At 39.1% G+C, this 5,455-nt stretch overlaps 1 pseudogene; it reads left to right on the top strand.

Moving 5' to 3' along the window:
* Positions 1 to 1,860: 1,860 nt before the first annotated feature.
* LOC108306670 lies at positions 1,861 to 2,314 on the top strand (annotated as a pseudogene).
* Positions 2,315 to 5,455: the final 3,141 nt, after the last annotated feature.

The raw sequence follows: 5,455 nt of genomic DNA, 5'->3' as shown, positions 1-5,455 counted from the left end.
AGCGTGCCAATATCATTCAATGATGAAAAGACAGTATGAAACCTTTTCCTCTGCAATCATTAACAAGACAAGGCTGCCTGCTTTCACTATTTCATTTCAACATGGGATTAGAAATTCTAGCCAGAGCATTCAGGCAAGAAAAAAAATAAAAGTCATCTAAATTGGAAAGGAAAAAGTATGTTATCACTGTTCACAGAGGGCAAGATCTTTTATGTAGAAAACCCTAAAGATTGCATACACACACACACACACACACACACACACACACACACACACAGCTTTAGAGCTAATGAATTCAGCAATGTTGCAAGATATCAAACCAACACACAAAAATCAGTTGCATTTCTACTCACTGGCAATGAATAACCTGAAAAGAAAATTAAGGAAAATATTCAATTTACATTACTTCAGAAATAATAAAATACGGTTGACCTCCTCAAGTCAAAAATCCACATTCAACATTTGACTCCCCAAAAACTTAAGTACTAATTGGCTGCTATTGACCAAAAAACTTGCAAATAACAATCTGTCAATTAATACATATTTTATGTTATATGTATTACATACTATATTCTTAGAATAAAATAAGATAGAGAAAATAAAGTGGTATTTTAAAAATCAGAAGGAATCTGAATAATGTCCGGATAATTACAAAAAGAAAGAAAAAAACAATAAAATCATAAGGAAGAAAAAATATATTTGCAATTCATTAAGTGGAAATAGATTAGCATAAATGTCTTCATCCTTGTCGTCCTCACATTGAGTAGGCAGAAGAGGAGGTGGAAGAGAAAGGGTTGGTCTTGCCGTCTCAGGGGTAGCAGGAGTAGAAGAGGTAGAGGAGGTGGAAGGGGAGGCAGGAGAGGCAGGCACACTTGGTGTAATTTGTATTGCAAAAACTGTGTATAAATGAACCTTGCAACACAAATTCATGTTGCTTAAGGATAAACTGTACTCAGGAATATATTTAACTAAGGAGGGAAAAGACTGTACATTGAAAACCACAAAACACGACTAAAAGAAACGAAAGAAGAGAAATTAATGGATAAACATTTTCATTTTATCTTAATATTGTGAAGACAACAAAACCACCCAAAGCAATCTACAGATTCAATGAAACTCGTGTCAAAATACCAATGGCATGTTTTGCAGAAATAGAAAAATCTATTCTGAGTTATTTGAAATCTCAGGAGATCCTAAATAGCCAAAACATTATTGAAAAAGAACAAAATTGGAAGATCCACATTTCCTAATTTCAAAACTTACTACAAAGCTACAGTATTAAAAAAAAAAAAAAGTGATACTGGCATAAGGACAGATATATAAACCAATGGGAAAGAATAGAAAGCCCAGAAATAATCCCAGAAATAGGTGGTCAAATCATCTTCAGCAAGGGTGTCAAGACCACTTAATGGGGAAAAGCCATTCCTCTTAACAAATGGTGCTAGAACAACTGAAGATTCACATGCAAACAAGTAATGTTGGATCCTTACATCATACTTTTTTAAACTCCAAGTGAATAAAAAATCTAAAGTTAAAAGCTAAAACTATACACTCTTCGAAAAAACAGGGGAAAATCTTCATGAGCTTGGATTTGACAATGATTTCTTGGATATGACACCAACAACACAGTCAACAAAAGTAAAAATGAAAGAATCTTTTAATGAAAATGTAAAACTTTTTGCATCAAAGGACACAATCAACAGAGTTAAAAGACAACCCACAGAAGGACAGAAAATATTTGCAAGTGACATATCTGAGAAGGGATTCGTATCCAGAATAAAGAACTCCTAAAACTCAATGACAAAAACAATTCAATTCAAAAATGAGTATGACACAATGCCGAGCTGCCCTGCAGCTAGGATGCCACGTGGAAGCTGAAGTGGCACCTCCTGCAGGGCCCCTCCCATCAGCCGGGCACCTCAGATGAGAGCTGCACCCAGGCCAGCACCAGCCGCTCAGCCGTCAGCAGTGGCACCCCAATCTGCAGTTGGCTGTCCTGCTGCTGCATCCCGGCAGCCAGGCCTGATGGCCCAGATGGCGACCACTGCAGCTGGCATGCCTGTAGCTCCTCTGTGCAGGACACACTGGGTCATGCCTTACTGGGGCTTCAGTGGAGGAAGTAACGGTGAGCCTGCAAAACCTGATGTCACTTACCAGAAGCTTCAGGAATCCGGCTGGCACAGCAGCAGCAGCAGCAGCCTTGTTTCCATGAGATCAGTTTTTGGAGTGTGCCCACAACCAGGGTGACATCAAGCTCTGTGAGGGTTTCAGCGAGGTGCTCAGACAGTGCAGACTTGCAGACAGATTGGCCTAATCAAGAAGTTCAAATTGGAGAAATGGAAAATAAGTTCTGGTAACCAAGTTAATTCAGTACTAGAATATAATCGATAGTGAACGTATAAAGTGTAACCATCAGTTAAAACTCTCATGTGTCATTCATAGCTTCCTTGCTTCAGGATTGAAATGGAAGAGGGTGTTCTTGCTATGTAGAATTTCATGAAGAGGGTGTAAAATGTGGGGGCTGGACAAATGTATGTGTGGCCTCCTTAAATTAGCTATTATGATTTTATTCTTTGTGAATTAATTAGAATAAAGTTATTTTCTTCCAAGAAAATGAATCTTTCTCTAGAAGAAAAACAAATGGCCAATAAATACATGTCGTAGTCATTTGGAAAATACAAATCAAAACCACAGTGAGATACCACTTCATACCAATTAAAAGGCTATTTATTTTTCATGAAAATAACAAGCCTTTGTGATGATGTGGAAAAATTGGAGCCCTCATGCATTGCTGGTGGGAATGTAAGATGGTTCAGTTGCTGTGGAAAACAGTTTGGCAGTTCCTCAAAAATTCAAAACATAAAATTACTATGTAATCCAGCAATTCCGCTCCTCAGTATATACTCAAAAGAATTGACAGCAGGGACTGAAACAGATACCTGTACACCAATATCCCTCAGGGTCCATAGGGGATTGGTTCCAGGACCCCTCTTGGATACCCAAATCTGAGGATGCTCAAGTCCCTTATATAAAATGGTGTAGTTTTGAGAAAGCAATCAGTAGATACAAGGCAAAAATATGGTGTACTATTTGTATATGATCTATGCCCATCCTCCCACATACTTAAATCATCTCTAGGTTACTTATAATACCTAATACCCTGTAAAAGCTATGTGAATCATTGTTAATACTATATTTTAAAATTTGTGTTATTTTATTGTTGTATTGTTATTATTATTTTTTTTTTTTTGAGACAGAGTCTTACTTTATAGCTCAGGCTGGAGTGCAGTGGTGTGATCTCGGCTTACTGCAACCTCTGTCTCCCAGGTTCAAGTGATTCTCATGCCTCAGCCTCTCAAGTAGCTGGGATTACAGGTGCACACAACCACGTCCAGCTAATTTTGTATTTTTATTAGAGATGGGGTTTCACCATGTTGCCCAGGCTGGTCTCAAACTCCTGACTTCAGGTGATCCACCTGCCTCAGCCTCCTAAAATGCTGAGACTACAGGCATGAGCCACCACACCTGGTCATTCCAAATACTTTTTAATCCATGATTGGTTAGATCCATGGACGCAGAACCCACAAATACAGAGAGCCAACTGTATTATTCATAGTAGCCAAAAGGTAGACAGAAATGAAATTTCAATACATGCTACAACATGGATAACGCTTGAAAATAGTATGATAAGTGAAATAAATAGACACAAAAAAAGACAATTATGGTATGATTCCACTTGTATGAGGCATATAGAATAGGTAAATTCATAAAGACATAAAGTAGAATAGTGGTTACCAGGGGCCTGGGGAGAGGGGGAGAAGGAGGAGTTGCTGTGTAATGGGTAGAGTTTCTGTTTGATGTGATGAAAAAGTTCTGAAAATGGACAGTGGTGATGGTTGCACAGCACTGTGAATGTATGTAATATCAATGAATTGATTGTACTCTCCAAAACGGTTAAAATGATAAATTTTGTTATGTATATTTACCACAATAAAATAAAACACTGTAAAAGAAAATTCAGGCTGGGCGCGGTGGCTCACACCTGTAATTCCAGCACTTTGGGAGGCCGAGGCAGGTGGATCACTAGGTCAGGAGTTCAAGACCAGCCTGCCCAAGATGTTGAAATCCCTTCTCTACTAAAAATACAAAAATCAACCAGGCATGGTGGCGGGTGCCTGTAATCCCAGCTACTCGGAAGGCTGAGGCAGGAGAATCGCTTGAGCCTGGGAGGCAGAGGTTGCAGTGGGCAGAGATCACGCCATTGCACTCCAGCCTGGGCAAGAAAGCAAGACTCCGTCTCAAAAAAAAAAAGAAAAGAAAAGAAAAGAAATTCAGTTCACAGCAGAGTCCCTACCTGCATTTTTTTCCTGGATCAACCATGGCTCAATTGAGTTTCAGAGCCTTATTCTTTCGTGAATGCTATTCTAGCCCAAAAATAAAATATTCCTGCAAGTATCAATCACCCTTGAGCCTGTTCATGTGCTGAGAAATAAAGGAGACAAAAAGAAACAGAACATAGAAAGATGCGGAGGGAAAATATGAACAACACAGACAAACAGACTGTGTTAACCAAATAAGTACTTCCTGCTACTTTGAAAAATTTAAGGAAAATATGTTAAACACTCAATAAGGACAATGGGATTTTAATTTTTTTATTTGAGAGAAAAAAGTCCTTGTAGATATGCACTAATTGTTTCCTTCCCTCTCTCCAATCCACGATTTATGGAATACTTAATGGTCATTTACACCTACTCACAGGAGAGCTGTGGCAGATCTTTTACCCTACTTAGAAGCTGATAAATTGGCCTGATACCATTTGCTTCGTGGATACTGGCAAAAGACATGAGACTCATGGGTCAGAGACAAAGAATTTTATTACTTCCTATATAGCAAGCAGCATGGGTACCAGAATGTTGGCATCTTTCTTGCCCCCAAATCCCATGGGATGAAGGCAGTGGGCCCACGGGGGTACCTGAACACACCGTGAGTTGCATTACAGTACAAAGAAGGAATTCTGGGCTTCAAAAGCCCAAATCATTCACAACACGCAGTAAGCATACCTGTTCTTTGCTCCAGAGGGAAATATGTCTTTCAAGAAGGTTTGCTGTATAAACATCCTTGAAAAGATAGTCTAGAACAAAGGGCTGTAAGTGCTCTGTTATTAATATTTGCTGGAACTTGTTTCCCCATAATATCCACCCCTGACTTCTACTTTCTGGCTAAGCTCATTCAATTTGTCTCATGTGGCATTTAATTAAGGCTACTACCTACAGTACTCCAAGCAGCAGAATCGGCCACCCTGCAGTACTGACCTCAGCCCCGCCTCTCAGGGTCCTGCATCCAATCAGCAGAGCATCCCACAGCCCGTTAGGGTCTACCTCATAAACCCATGTTGCTTTCTCCTTAACTGTCTGTACTGACTTTTTTTTTTTTTTTTTTTTTTTTTTTTTTTTTT

Source organism: Cebus imitator, unplaced genomic scaffold, assembly GCF_001604975.1.
Source record: "Cebus imitator isolate Cc_AM_T3 unplaced genomic scaffold, Cebus_imitator-1.0 Scaffold73, whole genome shotgun sequence".
NCBI classification, from domain to species: Eukaryota; Metazoa; Chordata; class Mammalia; order Primates; family Cebidae; genus Cebus; species Cebus imitator.
Note: the sequence above shows the minus strand (reverse complement) of the source record. Positions and strands in the feature narration are given on the sequence as shown.